General features: G+C 46.4%; 1 protein-coding gene across 1 annotated transcript in view; it reads right to left on the minus strand.

Moving 5' to 3' along the window:
- GAB2 (GRB2 associated binding protein 2) overlaps nucleotides 1–21,512 on the minus strand; it is a 157,072-nt gene that overhangs the window by 48,860 nt on the left and 86,700 nt on the right. The gene's annotated exons all lie outside the window — the stretch shown is intronic.

Genomic DNA, 21,512 nt, shown 5'->3' on the forward strand with positions numbered 1-21,512 from the left:
GGAATTCCATAGAGCATATTATCAAGCCCATTATCGCCACTTTATCTGCAGTTTCCTGCCGATAAAGCGGCGATAATTTTATCGCCCAGGCTTGATAATATGCCCCCTGGTTTTGGGTGTGCGTGCTCCTGTTTTTTCTGAGGATGGAGGGCTTACCTCAACTTTTGGAAATGGATGCCTTGAATTCCGCTATCTATAAGTGACTAACAAACTATTTGAGGGCTAACTTCCAGAGTCCAGCCACACACTAGCAATTTATGACGTTTTCACTTGAGCATGCCACAGCGTGACTAGTTTAATGGCAATGTCTATACGATGCATTCCCTCGATCATAAACACGTACCTATTTTGTGACGTTCTTAAATAAAAAAATGTTATCATACAGGTTAAAAAAACAGGCTTCAAATAACATTTTGAAAAAGATTTTGGGCCCGATTCACAAAGGTAAACTGCAAGTCTATTTTTACGATTTTCGGTATTCACAAAGGGCATTTATAAGTAGTAAAGTTAGACTTTTGTCTCAGTTAAACTTAAGTTTGGTCTTACGTTTAACTGAGACCAAAACTGAGAGAAACGTCTAACTTTACTACTCGTAAATGCCCTTTGTGAATACCAAAAGTCGGAAAGTTAGACTTTTGTCTCAGTTTTGGTCTCAGTTAAACATAAGACCAAAACTTAATGAAGACAAGAAAGATAGTATCAGAGAAGATCAGGTCTTTATTATTATAGATCAACCAGATCTTGTGGAGACATTTGATCTCCAGGATGTAAAACTCTCTATGGGTGCAATTGCACCGGGGCAAGCCCTCAGGCCAGATGGCATCCTCGGTGATCTATTTTTTGACAAAGCAAAATGTGTTGAATATATCCTATTCTTGAGCACGCTATAGGCAAGGGAGTGCCAAACCCTAAGTCATGGAACGTCTCTGACGTGTTATCCTTCAACAGAAAGGGAATCGTAGCCTGACATCCAGCTATAGACAGATTAGTCTGATTGACTCGATACAGAAAGTCTTTTGCATGTTTTTTTTTAGATAATATTTGCATATCGATTGACGAAGGGCAAGAACTTTCAGCCTTTCAAGCAGATTGAGGAAAAAATTAGCACTGTGGACTAGGTAGTCCACTTTCTTTCATTGCACTGGAAAACAGTGCTTTTCGTATGTCGACCTGAAGTCTGCATTTGATCTGGTCCTACGGCAAAAGTTGCAGCAAGAGTTATGGCAGATGGGAATGCCTCCCAACATACTCTCAATTATTGTTTGGCTTCATTTTTTTTTTTTTTCTCCTCATATATGCCACCAGATTTTGTATGCTCTAGATGGGTCTCACTGTCGCCTTTTATACTGACATTCCTGAAGCCGCCCCGGGGTCAGTATCTAGCAGACAGGAATGTCCCAGAGGTAGGTTGTTTCCTTATCCAACTCCCCTGACTTATGATGGAGTACTTCAGGCTAGGGGAGGACAGGACCGACACAACCTCTGGCATAATCATCGGACCGTTTACTTGTTCGACCAGGCCTCCAGTTTTGACCATACATTCTCTGTATTTCCATCGCGACCAACCATGTCCATCTTACAGACTTCCATTATGCTTTTTAGACACTCTGCAAATCTGGGGGGGCAGCTGACTTCCATTCTTTACATATCTCCCTTCTGGCAATAACCACCACGTAAAAGATAAACTGTGAATGTAAGTTATTAATATTATAGTCATGGGGTAAACTGAAAAATACTAACCTGGGGGTACATAAGATGGTTGTTGATAGTACCTCACCCAGGAAGCCAGCTATCGCTCTCCAGTACTCCTGAATCTCCGGGCATTCTAAAAATATATGCATGTCGTCTGCAGCTGTGAATTTTGGCTTCATGAGGATAATCATGCCAGAGTACTTTGGGGAGCACAGGGGCAATTTAAAAACCCAATTCTCCTCAGGAAGGGAGTTCCTCATGGTTGTGTACTTGCCCCAACCCTGTTCTACCCTCTCTTTGAACAAAGTAGTGTACATTCTGTTGGCTGTACCCTCGGATGCCCCATCCTTGGCCAATGTAAAGGTATTCACTCTATTGTTTGCTGATGACACCCTGCTTGGGTCTTTAATACCTAAAGGGCTTAAACTGTACTGTCACGCTTCAAGGAGTTTTGTCGTTAAGGGGACTTGAGGTCAAGGCAACCAAGAAAAAATGTATGTTAATAAATCAACATATATCATATAGTGGGAAAATGTACTTAGGTGGTGAAGAACTTTAAAGGGTGGACACTTTCGAGTATCTGGGCATCAAACTGTCATCTGGCATGTCATGGGAAAACCACATTGACAAAGCAACCCTTAAACATAAACAGATATCAGGTGCCATCTTGAAGGAACACCATGCTTTATATAGTAAACCCATAGTGCCCTCCTTGCAGACTTATGATTCTAAAGCTGCTGGGCTATGTGGCGTAGAATTATGAGAGTTTTGTAATCTTTCTGGACTGAATAAACAGGACGTAAGTTCATCAGAACTTTGGTGTCACCCCTATTACACAGTTTTTTTAACTCAACCTTGACATGGGTAGGAAACAAATTGCTGACAAAGCAGGGCTCCGACCAATCCGGTTTTGGCCGGATTGGTTTGGAACCAATCCCGAATTAGCTACCTATGCAGAGGCCTTCCTGGAGGTCATCAGGCGAGACAGATTCCAGAAAATTGAGTGGTGTAAAAAAAAAAACGGAAAGGTGTTGTCTACCCTAGGCCTGCTGAGCTATTAGGAGTCTGAGAAAAATTCCCTTAAACGATCAAATCAAGAAACTATACTTGCATTGGGTCTCTTGCTAATAATTTTGTGCACTTCAAGCTCAGTCTTCTGTATGAAAAATATCTGGACTGCATAACCAACCCCCTAGACAGGAAATGATATGTTCAGTCCAGGATAGGTTCTTTACCACTTAAGATGCTCATTGTAAAATGGTCAACTAAATCGGAGTCCTCATTGATTTGTCCAAGCTGTAAAAGGTTCAAAGAAGATGCAGCCACGTTCTGTTTGATTGTTCGGCTTACGTCCATCCAAGGCAGACCTGGATCAGGCCAGCCTGCCAAACTTTAGGCACAAGAAACTGCGCAAAGGCCATGAGAATTTTACCAATCGGATTCTAGATCTCAATATGCAAGTGCCAGTGCAGAATTTCTGGGCTGGATGTGGACTATCAGATGCAAAGCCCTAGTGGTTGCCTAGGCGATTTGTACATTATTCCATATTAAGTTATTTCACAAAATCAAAGCGCCCACTTTTTCTAGTACTTTTGCAGTGCTTAGGTTGCTCTCCGCAGCCTCGCGTTGCGTATTTAGACGTGCTTTTCATTCAAGTAATTGCTACCTTTGCAGTTTGGTATTAATAATGACTATTATGCTGCTTTAGTGGGAGTATCTGGTGGTTGAGATGTTATATCCGAGAATTAATTTTGCATCATCTACACGTTGCACTTTATACAAAATATGTTAAGTTGAGATGTATATTAAAGCTCAGGTCATTAGTGTATGAATTGGTGCCAACAATTATTTTTTTCTGCTAGTTCTTTAATCTGAGAATGTCCCGGCCTTTGAATCTGCCCATTTGCACTTTCTTGAATACTGATTTTATACTTTGCTTCTCTGTGAATGGTGTTAATTGTTATGTTGTTATGAACTCGGTGGCCTATTAGATTTTGTTGTAATATTTCTCACAGTTCCTGGTGGTCCACAGTATGACTATTGTATGCTGTAACTTATACAAATTATAATAAGTGGTGCTGACTACTCTTGACATGCCAACTGCGAAAGGTTTTGGTGTTAATCATGATCTTGTGGAAGATCTTTTCTCTTCCACGAATGACTTGTTATCTATATCTATCATATATTAATGTTTTTATGCATTGTAATTTATTGTATGCTTATATTTGCCAAGATGCTTATATTGTATTTTGTTATGCTCTATTTCTGATGATGTTTAAAGGATGTGTTTAATCTGAAAATAAACATATTTTGATTGTCAACATCTGATGCCTTTGGTTCGATGCAGGAGCTTGCTAGTATGTACAATGCTTCTTCAAGAACTGGTTTGTTTACAAAATAAATGTGTTTCAGGCAGGGACGGGCTAATGGGCGAGGGAGCAACAAAGCCAGGTGGTGGCAGTGAAAGAAATAGTACTTGAATCACAGTAGGATCAGCGGATGGACACTAAGTAAGTTGGGTCAACATCTGATGCCTTTGGTTCGATGCAGGAGCTTGCTAGTATGTACAATGCTTCTTCAAGAACTGGTTTGTTTACAAAATAAATGTGTGTTTCAGGCAGGGACGGGCTAATGGGCGAGGGAGCAACAGAGCCAGGTGGTGGCAGTGAAAGAAATAGTACTTGAATCACAGTAGGATCAGCGGATGGACACTAAGTAAGTTGGACCAATCTGAGCGTGCTTGGTCCTTGCTCCACAGAAAGAAAAGAAAGTGATGCTTAAAATGTGCAGGCCAATTAGGAGGCTGCATAGAAGAGTGACAATGAAGCCAACAAATGGTAAACAATGGGCGGGGTCAAAACCCTCTATTGCAACCAATGTGCCCTGCAGGCGCAGCAATTACACTGCACAGGTGAGACCTAAAAAGTGAAACGTGATGCAGATGTCCTTACAATCACTGATGAAAAGGGAACCCTGCTGCTGTGTTTTAGATGTACACAGTGTGCCTAATGACCCGATGCTATAAGAAGCTGCGTCTAAGTCGGCCTACAGGTACCTTAACTAACGCATCAGTCACTGCTACAGAGACAGCAGCCAGAGAGACAGCTTAGAGAACATGCAGCTTGTAGCACTAATTGTGTACAAGCTGTTGGGGTGTCTGGGGACAACTAGCACTTCAGCCCTGCGATCCTCCATACTCTGCAATGCATTAAAGCTTCTAAACTCAATGTAAAGGGTGTAAGTGCACCTGCCAAGTGAAACAAGCATTGGCATAGCCAATAGGTCTCGCCTTTGGGACCTTATAAGTGTTTGCCATGCAACAGTTGATGTTGTTGCACAAAGGATATTGTTCTGGATAACTAAACACTTATAAGGTCCCAAAGGCGAGATCTATTGGCTATGCCAATGCTTGTTCCTAGATGCACTTGTATACTGGGCTCAGTTTCCTGTTCGTGAGTGGAGTGCTTTATGACAGGCCTGGTACTCCGCGGAGAAGATTACCCATCATCTACGGGAACTATACAACCTTCAGTTTCAAGGAAAACAGTAGCAAATTCCAGTTTCTAACAGCGAAGAGAAAACAGTGGTCTAGTGTCAAAATATAGCGAGTTCTGAAAGGCAGATGGGACACATAGGTGTTTTTGAGACCCGAGAGCGTTTATACTGCTTAAACAATATTTAACTAAGATCGCTGTAAATTATTTGTTTTGCTGAGGTGCTAATATAAGAACACGTATTCAAATACAATTGTACAGTTTAATGGTTCCTTCTCAGCAGAAATAATTCATAAAACGTGATGTATTGTAGGACTGTAAAATGAGCATTTCGTTATTGGTATATGTAACCATCATCGTGTTAAAGATGGTGGGAGGCTGCAGCATTTCATATTTGTGACTTTTCGCTTCATATTCTGGAACCTGTTGAAGAAAATATTATTTTTAACACAGTTTTAAGATTTGTGAAGACTTGGGGGAAAGTGTCTCTTTCCCCTTTTCTGTTCACGTTGATGTAGCATTTGAAGGTGGCTCCATCTCTTTGTGTGTGTCTTTGGCCGTCATCAACCCATACACAAGGCGGTTTATTGCGCTCGCAAACACGAAGTTCATTGAAATGTGTCTTTCTTAGATACCGGTGAAATGCCCGCTACTACTGAAATTCTGGCATTTGGGCATCGGCCCTCCTTTTATCTAAGATGGCGAACATTGGCCTTGCCAGTCTTATTGCTAATTCTTGATCTTCCTCAATAGCTGAGTGGCTTCAATTTTGCTACAAGAGCAATGTCACTGAGCTGGGGTGCCTCGAAGTGTGGCTATTCATTGTCAACACTATACCTAGAATTTGTTTCAAACAGGAAGAGCTGAGCGCAATAAAGCAATTGAGGTGGCTAGACGTCTGGGCCTAATGAGTTTGTGATACAGAGAGGAGCCTTTCTCTGAAAGCACTCTCATTTTGAAGTTCCTGTCTGTTCGGAGGAAAACAAAAAAATACAGACAAACCTCCTCCTCAGGAATCTGGCCTTATCATAAAAGCTAATGTTTACACCAGGTCTGAGAAACAAATCAAGGGGAGCCGTTTAGAACGGAAGAATAATGGTTGGTCTAGTATTTATTTCACCGCTAGAGGGCAATGTTGTTCCATTTTTATTATGTGCTAGTTCTGTGTGTTGGCGATTCATTCTTTTCTTTTCATTCTCGTCTCTATGTTAAAAAGACAAGATCAAAGATCATGTAAGAAAAGAAAGAAACTAATTTCACAGAGTTAATTAAAAATGAAATCAAAGTTGGCCAAAGAAAATCGGCCTCCGCCTTCCATGTCATTGTATTGAACAATTGTTGCATCAGAGCTGTACGACTGGCACTAAACAAGCGCGGCCTCGAAAGTTAAAGCGACGCGCAGCATTACCCTTGCGGGAGCGAGCAGGGACCCCATCTGTTTCGCGATTATTACAAACAGATGGTGCCAATGCTCACTCCCGCAAGGGAAATGCAAAACATGCACACGTTGCAATACAAAGCAATGCAAAACATGCACGCGTTTAGGCAAGAGTGGTGATCGATTGCAAAAGGTCCCCTCCTATGCAGCTCTTGCGCGCAGCGTAGGCAAGACCTAAAAGGGGCACTAGCATGCACGAAGGATACCAGGCCACATATAGCGTCCATCCCAGAGATGCTCCTCCTCCGGGCAGACACAACCAGACTGAAATTGTAATTCTTTGTCATTTTATATAGGTTAATATTGTCTGAGCAAAGGTTTCACCTCATTAGTAATAGTGTAACACCCAAATTCAACAATAAGCCACAGAAAGGTGACTAGTCAACATTTTCAAATGGCCCTGCACTGTGTGCCAACATTTATTGCTGCAATTTTAGTAATTTTTTGTTATCCGTTAGAGCTTCAAACATATTTTTTTGTTAAAATCTGCAGATTATGAAGCAGATGGTGGATTATGTAGAAAAGTGTTATGTGGAAAATGCCACAGCTACACAGACTAGGGTGACTGCCTGTCAGAATTTTCCTCAGACTGCCCTGAACTTGAGTGCCTTGCCCGTGAAGGCACGAGTTGTCTGTTACAGATGCCTTGTCCATAACCAACCTCTAGCTCTAGGAAGGGCTCAGTAAGAGGGGTGCCAGCACATTGTTATTTTACCTTTCAGTGTCTCTTAGGACAAATCCAACTATTGATGATTGCATTACTCAAAGAAAGCATTTTGCTTTTTACCAGAACTGTTAATGATAGGTTATTAGCAGTGAGATATTCACATTTGAATTTGAAAGGTGGTCTCTTCCCTATCCACCACTGGGCTGTTTAACCGTTGTCTCCCTTAAAAAAACAACAATTGGCAAAGACAATAGGTCTCACCTACCAGAGCTAATGGCCTAGGCAATGATTTTTAGGTATGCTGTACCGTAGTGCGGCTGCTGCGTTAAATAATGTAAAAGTGCTATAATGAGGGTGGCGCTAATGCGCTTTTTTTTTTAAACAAGGAGTGATTTGGGGGACAAGTCAACATGGATGAAGAGCAGTAGAGAAGCACATAGGTGGGGGAGAGGACACACAAGAGATAGTGTGGAAACACACAACAATGAAGGGTGAGCAGGATTCACTGGTAAGCAAACGGAGGGTGGTTGGGAGTCGATGGGGGCAGCAATCTCACAACAGGATGGGTGGGAGTGGATGTGTAATAAAGCTGACAATGTAGGGTGGGAGGGGATGTGGGAGCAGAGTAACTGAGGGTGGTCAGTAGAGGATGGGATAATAATAATAATAATAATAATAACCTTGAATTTGTAAAGCGCACAGCTACCTCCAAAGTGGTTTCCCGGCGCTGGGGGCCCTCGGGAGGATTAAGCGAGCTTTTGCCCAGAGTGACATGGTGCTGGGCTGACCTGCCGCCAGGGATCGAACCATGAACCCCGTGGTCCGGAGTCAGGCACCCTTGCCGCTGTGCCACACCTAGAAAGTTGACAATGGAGAGAGGGCGGGAGGGGATCGGGCATCAAGCTGACAACTGAGGGTGGGTGTGAGTGGCTGGGTCAGCAAACTAGCAACAGAGGGTGGGTGGTAGGAGCTGAGGTGGACATGGACAACGAAGCGCGGGCGGACTGGGAATGTACTACGGACGGTGGGCGGAAGGTGTTGGGGACTTTTACTAACTTTTATATTATTGCTTGATTTGTGACAGATGTGTCCGTATAATTGAACTTTTCCCTAAATATATGTCCTGAATTTTGACCCTTTGTCGTGAATTTTTACAGTACCTGCCCAGAATTTGCCTCTATTGCGTGTGGTCAGTCTAGCATAGACCAGCTCACCGGAGGACGCCGCTCGAGAAAAGACATGCTAATTGTAAGTTCAACACATAAGAGCATCACAAGACACGTGTTCATGCTCAGTGAAGATACTTCAGAAGTAGACTGGGAACACAAGATGGTCCAATTATCTGCTCTAACTTTCTGCTTGTATTGATGTATTTAGGATAATCACATGGCAAAGTAATATCTTCAATTTAACCATTTTGTATTTTCAAATGTTTTACGCTTTCACTTAATTGTTACACCTGTAACAACCATAGCTTCAATTGGACTTTTTACTCGCTAGTAAATATATTAATGTAGCCAGGGTCAGTTTTAGGGTGGTGCGTCTGGTGCAGCCACACCTGGTGCTGACCTGGGAAGGGCGCCCCGCTTAGAAATAACATGGACTTAAAAACCACCTGCTGCAGAACTCCTTGCTTGTTCAGCAGTTCTCACAGTGGAGTTGCTGGTGGGGTGGGGGTGAGTGGGGGTCGGATCTGCAAGAACAAGTCGTCCACCGAGCGCCTGTCCTAACCCCCCCCCCCCCCCCCCCCCCCGCACAAGTCGTCTGTCGAGCGCCCCTAGCCCCCAGCTCTAATCTGCGCCGGGCAGCAAACTCAAGGGTAGCCCAAGGTGGCAGTAGGTCTAGCTACGCCACTGAGTTTTCAGGCAACAATAAAAATGTCAAGATAACACTGGTTACAGGCAGTTCATACGTTACAATCCCGGTATAACACAAACACCAATGAACTGCCATCAAAGAGCTGCATGATGATTGCATGGTATGGGTTAGAACGTCATGTTTTTTCCTGTATTTCATTATCCTAATGTTGCTAAAAAGGGTTCGTTTAGGTGGAAAGCCAACCACCCAGGTACGTTTTAAATCCTGAGTTTGTGCCTCTCCAGACCAAACACTCTTAAATTATACTGACAAATAGATGACGTGGTGATTCCTATAGTTGTAATTCTCATTGGCAGTAACGTAAACTCATGCTGAAAATTCAAGCGAAAGTTGAAAGTGTTTGTTTGCATTGCAGCAGCGCCACCTAGCGGCTATATTTGAAGCCCATTACTTGCGAGACAATTAAAAGTGAGATGAATGTTCGGTTGAAGAGCTGTTCAGATACTCACTGTGCATGCACCCACTCTGTGCCACTGCTCTTGCTCACTTTCAAGACCAGTTTGATGTTTTTAATATAAGTTTTATTTAACAATTTTCGGTTGCTTAAGGGATAAATACAGAACATCAAACAGATTTAACAGGTAAAACTATACAATTTTGAGAATAAAAAGGCAAAGTAATGCATAATCAAAGAAAAGACTAGAAGGTGAGCAGGGTACATTTATCATCTTGATCAGGTGCATTTATTTGATTATGCTGCGGAGGAATTCAGGAAGAGCTAAGTATTGATCCTGCAATGTGTTCAACGTGGATGAAGAAGTAATTTCTGGACAATTCTGGAACCTGAACTCACTCATGGCTCTTCCAGACCTGATGGCTGCCACATTTTGCCCAAGTTTCTCACTCAGCCATGTGCATCCAAGGTCTACTTTATGAGTTTTGAAATGTTGTTAATTACAACCATGATTCTTAAAATAAGTGCTGAGTTCATGATCAAGGGAGGCCAGCACTTCTGCCTGGATCATCCTACCTGCAGAGATGCCACCCGCACTGCCACAAAGACCCTTTTCTAACTGTAAGCTGCTGGGAGCCAAGTAGAATCTCCTCTGCAAAGGATTATTTATAACATTATAGATGAGTAACAGGGATTTACGGGGATGTTTTTCATCGAGGGGTGCTGAGTGACATGAAATAGACAACGAGGGTGAAGCGCTGGTAGTCTGTGATGTCATTCAAGACCCCGAGGTGAAAAACATCTATGTAATGCTCTTTTTACCCATCTATAATTTTAGGTTATGTATGGACCCCCAAATCTTCTAATTCTGCTTCCTATTGCTATGCATGGGCAGGGGAATAACGGGGTGGGGGCATACATAAAATGGTCTCTCCTCACTGTCCCAAATAAAAAATAAAAATACCTTACCACCTGTCACCCACCCCACCACTTTGTGCCTTCCCTTGCCTCTCTTTCAGAAGCTGTGCCCCCTGCATTCCTGCGATGTCCTGACAGTCTCTCACAGAGCCCAGCTAGAGCAGTCTAGAATTCCTTTATGACGTAGCAACAGTGAGTTATGAGATCGATAACCCACTGTTGCTGCAGTGAAGTATCGCATTTAGAATGTAACATTCACACTAATTGCTCTCAGACGAACAGTCCTTAGAGAGCCCTGTCAGCCTGACTTGGAATTCCTATATGACATCATAACAGTGGGCAATGAGTTTAGTTATCAACTGTTGATTATGAGATTCAGGAACTGAAAATAAACAAAAGGTTCTCTAGGATTCTATGGCAGGACCGGAGGCTTCTGATTATGCTTTCTCATTTCTTTACTGCACAAACAGCAGCCAATGAAAATGAAACTACAAATGTAAAAAACAACATTTCCCATGAGGCTTTGAACGACGCCTCTCTTACAACAACCAATCACAATGGTAATAAGCATATAAAGTATAGAGACACTAATCTGGCCTCCTCTTTCTTTGCTGCTCCGCAGCCCAGATAAGTGCTCTATACTTTATATGTTTATTCTAACTGACTCAGTACCTATGCCTTTTTATATCGCCTTAGCGCGTTACAATGTGGTGATTCACTGTTAATGTATTCATGTTTGCTGGCTTAATCGCATCGCTTTTGTGACTGTTATTTATTTATTTATATTGTGCCGCGATCGCGCACTGCTTACTGCTTGGTTTACGAGTCTTTTGCCCGTTCTGTCCTTAGCTGGGACCGGAGCTCCGCTCCGCGTCCCGACTCCCTTGGTGGTGCGTGTTGCGCCCGTAGGTCCCCCGCTCTCTCCCCTTCTTCGCTGCTTTTAGCGGCCGCTTCCTCGCGGTCCGCGATAGTGAGGGGTTTCACCCCCCCCCCCTCGGGGAGGGAGACGCACGCCGGAGCCCGGAGAGGCCCTGTGTGCGTCTCTGAGGTCTCGCGCACGCCCGTTTGTGCGCGCGCAGATCTCGAAGGTGCCTGATTGACGCTCTGCCCCCGGCTGAAGTGGGAATCTACGCAGCATTGGCCAGGAGCCGAGGGCGATTTCTGGAATCTATTTGCAACGCTTTTTCACCGCTTTGTGTAACGGAGCTTCCATGCAATTAACCCTTGCCTCCCTGTGAGTCAGGAGGCATTCCACCAATTTTTGAAAGCCCCTTTCTCTTCTCCAGAAAAGGGTTACTCCCTCCATTAGTCCTAGATTGGGACTTTATTCGGCACTCTTACTTGGTATTACCGGCTCCTGCACCTGGCACTCCCCAATTTGACGCCCTCGCCTGGGCTGATACCTAAGCTTCCCTCTGGGGACTAGAGTTGGAACTACTGATTCCTTGTAACTATGGCAGATACTGAGTACTGCGAGGAGGAGGGTGCTGCGTATGAATACCAGGGTCATCAGGAATTCTATGAGGAAGAATCCATGGAAGATATTATTGATAAAAAGTTGGACGCTAAATTGGATAAAGCCCTTTCATCGGCCCTCCTTCCCTTGGCCAAGAAATTGGAATTACTAGTCCCTGGTAAGCCTCTTTCCCTTCCCAACAAGGACCCCTCTCGTCCCCCCCCTAAGAAGGTGGCGCTTGACCCAGCCTGGCCCCATGCCCAATCTTATGAGAAGATTTATAAATCTAAGGAATCCCTTTCTGCTGACAAACCTCTTACCTCCCCCCCCACTACCCCTCCCAATGACACCACTACTGATACTGGCACCGATACTGATTCATCGGATGCCGCTCCCCGCAAACGCACTAAGAAGCGTAAGCATACCTCTCCGGTCACCCCGTCTCCCTTTTCTTTTGACCCGGCAGACATTATCCATCCCAGGTCCTCTGATTGGGTCCCTCCCCCTGCTGTGGCGGCATACCTGGAGGCCCACCTCCGTAAAGGTTTTGATAAAGATGTACGCTCCCGCCTTAAGTCCGAGTGCCCCCGTCCCGATTTACCTCACAAGGTGGCAGTTACACCGGACATCGACCCCTCCATGACCACCTTTCTGAAGAAATATAAGAAAGACCCCAAGAAAGGGATTGATCGGGCGCTCAGAGCGTGCCAAGATAAGGTCCTTGACCTTTCGGGTCCTTTGGCCAAGATCCTGGAGTTAGCCCTTCAGGCCCAAGAGACCGGTGATGCCATTCACCCAGAAGTTTTAGCGGGTTGGGCTCAACGAGCCATTTGCATGCTGGGAAACGCAAACTGCGCTCTTGCCTCAGAAAGACGGAAGTCGGTCCTTCTACGGATCGATCCTCAATTGGTGGAGTTGGCTTCTTCGGAGCCGGGTCCTTTGGCGGACGGACAGTTGTTTGGGGACAACTTTGTTAAGGACATTGCAAAATGTGTCAATACTTTTGCATCCCTGGATAAGTCTCAGGCCTCATTGAAGAGGGTGTTACATCAGGTCTCTGGTAGGGCCTGACGTGGCAGAGGACGCTCGACCGGCCGCTACTCAAATTCCAGTCCTCAAAGGGGGTATGCCCCTAGACGTGGCAGAGGATACACCCAGGAACCTGACCAAGCCGGGTTTTACCCGTCAAGATCCCGCGGCTTCAGGGGCCGCTATAATCGAGGGGTCAACCGAGGCTACAAAAACTTCGATAATCAATCCTCTGGTAAGTCTCTCGTTTCCTTTGGTCCTGATAGGGGGAAGGTTGCGGCATTTTGTCATGAATTGGACGAGTCTCACTGCAGATGCTTGGGTCCTTCGGACCGTCCAGGGCTACGAGATAGAGATGGTGGACTGCCCCTTGCAACCTTTTCCCCCTCACCCTCTCCTTTTTTCCCGTCTCGAACAGAGTTTTATAGACTCAGAACTGGACGAGCTTTTGACAAAACAGGCCGTTGCGGTAGGACCCTTCATTCCAGAGGGCTTCTGCAGCAAAGTCTTTCTTGTGCAAAAGAAAGGAGGCGGCCAGCGCCTTGTCTTAAATCTGAGGGACTTCAACCCCTTTGTTACTTATCGCCACTTCAAGATGGAGGGTATCCACCTTTTAAGAGACCTTCTGTTGGAGAACGACTGGATGGTCCGATTGGACTTAAAAGATGCCTATCTGACAGTCCCCATCTTCCCAGCTCATCAAAGATTTTTGCAGTTCCCTTGGAAAAGGCGTTGGTTTCGTTACAAAGTGCTTCCCTTCGGTCTGTCTTCAGCCCCTTGGGTGTTCACCAAACTGCTCAAGCCGGTAATCTCTCGCCTTCGAGAGATGGGAGTGCGTCTCATTGTCTACCTGGACGATATGCTACTCCTGGCCCAGGACCGGTCCCTCCTTCTCACTCACTTGGAGTGGACGACGTCCTTGTTACAGAATCTGGGGTTTGTGATCAATACCAAGAAATCGGTGATGATACCAAATCAGCAGATGGAATTTCTGGGCTTCCTGATAGACTCTGTTTCAGCCCAACTACTCCTACCCCTTCAAAAGATCAGGTCCATCAAGAGGGAGATTGCATCCACCCTGGCCAAGGAGAGGATTTCCTTGCGGGTACTGGCGCGGATTGTAGGCCTTCTGGCCTCGTCGATCCAAGCCATCTTCCCCGGCCCCTTGCACTACAGGGCCCTGCAGAGATTGAAAATCTTTTATCTTCAGATGAATTTTCATTACGATCACTTGATTCCTCTTTCCCCCGAGTATCGGGAGGAACTTCAGTGGTGGCTGGACCACATGTCAGCCTGGAACGGCCGAGCTATCTTCGGCGCAGCCCCAGATGTGGTGGTCGAATCGGACGCCAGTCAATGGGGCTGGGGCGCTCGCTGTGGAGAATTTACCACAGGAGGACGGTGGTCAGCAGACGAACTCTCACTCCACATCAACTGTCTGGAGTTGCTGGCAGGGTCCTTTGCCATCAGATCTATCTCACCGCTGAAGAGCAATTGTTGTATACTCCTCCGGATGGACAATGTCTCCGCGGTGAGATACATCAATCGATTAGGAGGGACGAGATCCCGAATGTTAGTCCACATTGCGAAGGAATTTTGGCACTTCTGCCTGGATCGCAAGATCTCTGTGGTGGCGGAATACCTTCCGGGGAAATTCAATCAGGTGGCGGATTGGAATTCCCGATTTCTCCGGGACTCCAGCGATTGGAGACTCCATCCATCATTGTTCTCTCAGATCATGACTATGCGAGGCCCATGCCAGATAGACCTGTTTGCCTCTCGCCTCAATGTCCATCTTCCCCTGTTTTACAGTTGGAGGCCGGACCCAATGGCGATGGGGTTCCTTCACCATTGGGGGCAACAGAGGAATTATGCGTTTCCACCATTTGCGCTGATTCCGAGAGTGGCGGCGTTGATACGCCGGCAGATGTCGACAGTTGTGTTGGTGACCCCATTCTGGTCGACTCAGTCGTGGTTTCCCACACTGTTGGGAGTTATCAGTAGATCTCCCCTTCCGACTCCCAGTCTTCCCGACGCTTCTGCAGGACCCAGTGGGAGCTTGCCATCCATTGGTCCTGCAGAACCAACTGACTTTGATGGTGTGGACGCTCTCCGGAGACATGAATGCCTTTCAGGCCTTTCACGAGAGGCTTCCAGCTTTATGCAGCAAGCTTGGGCTCCTTCCACCCGGAAACGATACTCTGCATCCTGGAAGAAGTGGGTGGGTTGGTGCCTTTCAAAGCAGGTGGATCCCGTGGGATCAAATGTGACAGATGTACTTAATTTTCTATCTGAACGTGCAGCCACAGGCCTGGCCTACAGGTCGGTTAATAATTTCAGGTCTGCAATTTCTGCTGGTCATGACCACATCGACGGTAAGCCTGTGGGGATGCATCCCTTGGTTTGTAAGTTGCTTAAAGGTGTGCGCGTGGCCAACCCTCCTCGGCCCAGGTATTCCACAATGTGGGATGTAAGGTGCTTAACTTGTTGGAATCCTGGCCCAATAATGGTGATTTGTCTTTAAAACAGCTCTCTGCCAAGCTTACCATGCTGTTGTGCCTCATTTCATGTCGTAGGGTTTCAGATGTTAGAGCTTTAGATTTGGCTGGTAGGATGTTTTCTCCTCAGGGTGTCTCCTTTGTCATTACATGGCGTACTAAGACCATGTCACGTTCAGTACAGTACCCAGCCTTTCCACATAACAGCAAGCTATGTGTGCTGCAGTATCTCAAATGTTATGAAGAGCGTACTATTGCACATAGGATTGATCCTTTGGGGCAGTTGTTGATCTCTGTTCAAAAGCCCTTCAAGCCAGTCGCTGCAGCTACTTTAGCCAGATGGGTTAGATGGATCATGTCGGAAGCCGGCATTGATATCTCTGCTTATGGTGCTCATTCAGCTAGAGGTGCGATGGCTTCTAAAGCCTATTTACTGGGTTCCCGCTTGGAGGATATCCTGAAGGCGGCTGATTGGTCTTCAGATTCGATGTTTAAAGTGTTTTACTATAAACCTATTCCTCATGTTTCTGATGCTGTGATTGATGAGCTTTAATTGTTGAGCTTTGAACCAGCATAATCAGAAGCCTCCGGTCCTGCCATAGAATACAAAATTATCTAGCTATCGCGGCAAGAATTTTAGATTCTATTAAGGACACGGAGGCGAGGATTATCCCACCCGTTGGGACAGTTATATAACTGTTTTGTTGTTATTACATGATGTTGTTTAACAACTTTGTACCCACCCTCTGAGAAATATTGGTTGTGGGCTTCTTTTCTCAAACTTCCTTTTCTGTTTCAGGAAAAGACTCCAACAAGAGTTAATTGCCTCCTGTGGATTTGGCTGCTGTCCCTTCCTGTTGGAGGATGATGCCTTATGGTTCTGGATTTCTCCGTTGAGAATTGCTGATGGAACTGTTTCTCTCCGTTGAGAGTTAAGACTTTGTTCAATGTAACGAGACTGTTAGAGACTGTTCGCGCAAAGAAAGAGGAGGCCAGATTAGTGTCTCTATACTTTATATGCTTATTACCATTGTGATTGGTTGTTGTAAGAGAGGCGTGGTTCAAAGCCTCATGGGAAATGTTGTTTTTTACATTTGTAGTTTCATTTTCATTGGCTGCTGTTTGTGCAGTAAAGAAATGAGAAAGCATAATCCTCGCCTCCGTGTCCTTAATAGAATCTAAAATTCTTGTCGCGATAGCTAGAAAATTTTGTAGTGCCGTTTATAACAAATATGTTTTTTCCCCAAGTAGAATGCACAGTGCTTTTACCCCTAGTCTCCGCTCTGGTTTCCTGATTATTATTGACTAGCAGCCCGCCCCAGCGTTGCCTGGGATAGAAGGGGGCTGGGGGCTGCATTTCAGGTTTGCGTGCTCTCCCGCCCAGGCCCCCGCCCGCCACGACATTGTCTGTGTCCCGGACAATGTTGTGGTGGGCAGGGGCCGGGGCGGGAGAGCACGCAAGCCTGAAATGCTGGCTTCCCCTACCCCCACCTGCCCTGACATTCCCCAGCAGCCCGTGCCCCCGCCCGCTCCGACCCTGGCTGCCCCGGATTCTTACCTTGCCTCTGCAGCTCACACCGCCGGTCCATATTTCTCCGCTCCGCCGCTCTGCCACTCACCACCTGTCCGCCGCCGCTCCTCCCCGTGCCATGTCCGCCTCCCCGCTCCGCCGCTGGCCTCACTTCACCGCTCCTCCCCTGCGCGCCATGTCCGCCGCTCCTGGGACGCTGCTCCTCCCCTGCTCCTGACGTGACGACGCACGTCGCGGCCGGCGCTATTTTGGGGGAACTACTTTTTATAAAAATGTAACTTTTTATATAACGTTTATTTTTTAAAATGTAAAGCCTATGACCATCTACACACCCTGCCGATTTCAACGGTGTACCGGGTGTGTAGATTGGCGCTGTGGTTCCCGAGTTTACCTGGCTCAAATGTGCAAGTTCTCTCTTTATAATAGTAGTATAGAGTATAGATAGATGGTCCACTCACTTTGACATCTGATGGGCTTTAGTGGTACAAGAAAACATATACAATGCATCACTTGCGTGCAGATCTCATGAAAACATCAGCGGTTAAACATATGCACAGCTGCAACTATTTAAAGTTTCAATAAAAAACATTGCGCCTTTTATAACCTCTCTATCTGTCGTTAGGGACATCCATATGCGTGGTAGTCTTTACTTGAAGCATTGACATAATTAAATGTATAGAGGCGATTTTGCCTTTTTTCCACTTTTAAAAATAAAAATAAATAGCTGGTTTTGGGTATGCACTTGCATGTGGAAACTTGGGACCCTTAAGTATAACTTCCGTTATTTGCTTTACTAACACAAGGTTGGGGTGTTTGCAAGGGTCTTTTGCAAAGATCCGTAAACCCTCCAAGACTTCCCGGCAAGACTGACTCCGCATGTTATCCTGTGCCCGTTCTGGTCCGTTACAAACTCTACTAACTGCTAGTACCTAGGCAACTCTGAGGGGGGACGTGGGTGGTACAGTGAGTTCTGGGTCACATCAGCCGATCTCCCAAAACTACTGAATACAGACAGTACAGAGCTGCCAAAGTGGGCCTTAGACTGGCCGTTGTCGCCCCGGGACTCAGTGACTCGTCCCTTGGCCTCAGGCGTGCATAGCTCACACTCCCAACACAGGTGCCTCGAGGCACTGTTTCCTCGTGGTGTTGGAAAAGCAGGGGCTTTGTCCTATGCGTGAAGAAGACACATGGGTGGAAGGTTTCATTTAGGGGAAGAGGAGGCAGTTATGCGCCAGGGCAGATCGCATTACGAACTTAGAGCTACAGGGCAGCGGGGAGGCGTCTCTGAAAGTTGCTTTAGAGTAGTTCGGGAGTTGGTTAGACGTCACATGCCCCTGTGCCAGCCTCGCAGCACCCGCTATGAGACCAGTAACCTCGGAGGTTTGTTAACAGGAAGTGGGTCATTTACTGAGCAATGTAACTGGCACAATATAGTGCTATGAAGCCCCGGGGGTGGACAGTTTGGCGCTATGTAACAGAATGCTGAGATACATATAGACGTATAGCTATTTTTATTGCAGAGAGCAAACTCCTGGGTTAAACGTTTACTTACAGCTATTTTTATTGCAGAGAGCAAACTCCTGGGTGAAACGTTTTTACCTGGGATGGCGAGGGACAGTAAAAGGGTCAGCGGCGCCATGGTCTTGCCCGTTCTCCCGGTGCCTCTAGCTCGTAGTGCCTTGTGTCCCGCCTCTGGGACGTGCCAGGCTGCGAGGTAGAGTGGCCGGGGCGCAGACTGGCTGCAGCTGTCTCTCAACAGGTGAGTTCCTAGCTCCCGTCCGCCGCTCCTAGACCTCTTCACACTCCTGTGCCGCCGCTCCTCCCCACGCTAGATGATGTCAGCTCGCACGTCCACGCACGTCCACATTGTTAGCGCACACGGCCGGCGCTACTTCTTGGGGACTACTTTTTTGTATTGTTTATTTTTTTAATAATGTTTTTTTTAATTTTTTTATATAGCCTATATCCATCTACTGGACCCCCCCTTTCCAACGCTGTATTGGGTGTTGCGATTGGTGGTGTACTTTTCGAGTTTACCTGGCTCAAATGACACAGTTCTCTCTTTATAATAGTAGTATAGATGAGTGGTATTTTCTCAAAGCTAGCACAAGATCTCACCTCAAGTTGCTGAAACACCTACCAATGTTCTGCTGCATTGCCCATGTGCCTAAGCAGGCCGCGCAGCTCGCCTCGCACTGCTATGCTATCACTCCAAGACTCCAAGCGAGAGATGTGTGCAACTGCGTTGTTAGCTTCAGCGTCACTCTTATACCCTTTGTCCCAGTTTGTCCCAGCCTGTAGGTGTCATGTCCTCTTCTCGTGTTTAGCCCTCCTCCTCCCACTGGAGCCTGGACCAATTACTTGTTTCCATTCACTGCACCCATTTTTGGAGCTATTATTTTCCTTGCGCTCAAGCACTCCATATAAGTGCTTGTGTTTTCATCTGTCTTCCACATCCCCGTCCATGTTGCTTCTATTAACTCCTACCCATTCCATGTTTTTTTAAGGGAAACATCCTTTACCACGAAACCTTTACAACGCGGCACCATTACCAAGCAGGTTTTACAACGAAAGTCGTTACAACGACTATCGCTGGAGGGCGCTCTAGGATAGGGAATAGTTTAATTTACTATCCAACACCTTCCCTACTATCCACGGGGACTGGAGTTGGAATAGTAAATTAAACTATTCACTATCCAGCGCCCCCCAACGCAAGTCATTGTAACGACTTGCGTTGTAAAACCTGCGTCGTAACGGTACGCGTTGTAAAAGCATGCGTTGTGACCGACATACATCCCTTCTGATTAGTATCACCCTTCAGATTTCGGCTCTCCCTCCCCTCCCCCTCAGCCCGGGTCTCAATGTATTCGGATCTGATGTTACACAATAGCATTTTGTTAAAGTCAATTTGCATGTGCCAGCTCAGGACAGGGCCACCTTCCATTTACCTCCGGGAGCTGCTAATAATGTACTTCCTAATCTCTCTGGCCTTACCTTAGTCATGCTCAACATTCAAGAAGTTATAGTCTATGGTGGCATTGCATCTGGAGGGGTCAACAGTACCGTGAGCATGGCTGTCCATGCCCTCATGTCATCCTCCAGCTTCTCACCCTTTCATGTCAGTCTCATGTGGCATCCCTCTGCATTGACCCACTCTGCCATATCTTTCAACCAGTCGCCTGCTTTCGGGAATCTAGGTAACAACCATCCTATCGCAAGCCTATGTTTAGCCAGTGCAAATCCCAAAATAAGAAACGTCCTGCTCAGCTTTTTATCCCCTCAGGAATGGGACATGCCCCAAGAGGCACTGTGTTATCTCCTAAGGAGACTCCCAACCCGTAGCCAACTGTAGTCTTTGAATGATGGCTCACCAGAAACCATCGAGCTCTGGACATCTCCACGTCAGATGCAGAAAGTCTGCATGCACCTTGTTCCCCACATATGGGGCATCCCGCCGACCTCTCTGGGTATATGGTCCGTAGCCTCTTAGGCATCAGATAGACCTGGTGCATCACATTGTACTGTACTAACTTGAATTGCGCATTTGTAGATGTGGATTTAACCCCTTCATGCATTAGTTCCCAAGCATGTGCGTCCTGGGGCTTCGTCAGCTGGGAATCCCATTTATCCTGCACCGCAAGCACTGTCGCAGAGGGGTCCTCTCTTATGGCTCTATAAAGGTGCGAGATCAATCCCCCGCCTCCAGCCATTGACAGCATTGCTTTCAGCGTTCGAGAGGCCCAGGCGCTCCCGGAAATACCAGGCAGGTCTCTCTTGCCATAGCTGCCACTTTGGCATACTGTAAATACTGCCCCTGTCCCAGATAAAACTTCTCAGTGGCCTCCTCTATGGTTATAAACAGATTGGTGGGATACAGATCCACCAGTACTTCGTATTCTCCCTCCCTTCGTCTGCGCAGTGGCATGCTACCACCAATGGCCCTAAATGGGTGTAGGAACCAGATGTTCAACTCTGATGCAAACGGGGCCTTCTACAACACCGTTTTGACCGTCTTCTCCCACGCTCCGCTAACCATACGGACTATGTGGGGCATCCAGGTAGGTGCCCTAGGCAGGGAATATTTGCCACACAGACCCTACAGTGGCCTGCACACACAGTTTTCATTCCCGTCCAGCCAGTGTACCTCATGCTGAAGTTGTCAGGCTAGGAAATAATACTCCAAGCATGGTACCTCTAGGCCGCCCCTGCTCCACGTACGTTTTAGTGTTGCCAAGCTGACTGTACGTCTCCCAGAGCCCCATAAGAGTTCTATAACCAGATTATCAAGGACCTTAAAGACCCCCTTTGGTATATCGAAAAGGTTTCCCTGGAAGAGGTAAAGACACAATCCCCATTCCATGTTGCTTCTTTTCCCTCCCACCCCTACCCTGTTCTCTATGCCATTGCACTCCACGTCACTGCGTCTACTCTGCACCACTCTACGCCACTGCATTCTGTTCTGCACCACTCTACACCACTGCACTCTACTCCAGGCCACTGCACTCTGCGCCACTCTA

This window comes from Lissotriton vulgaris, chromosome 8, assembly GCF_964263255.1.
Source record: "Lissotriton vulgaris chromosome 8, aLisVul1.2, whole genome shotgun sequence".
Classification (NCBI taxonomy): Eukaryota; Metazoa; Chordata; class Amphibia; order Caudata; family Salamandridae; genus Lissotriton; species Lissotriton vulgaris.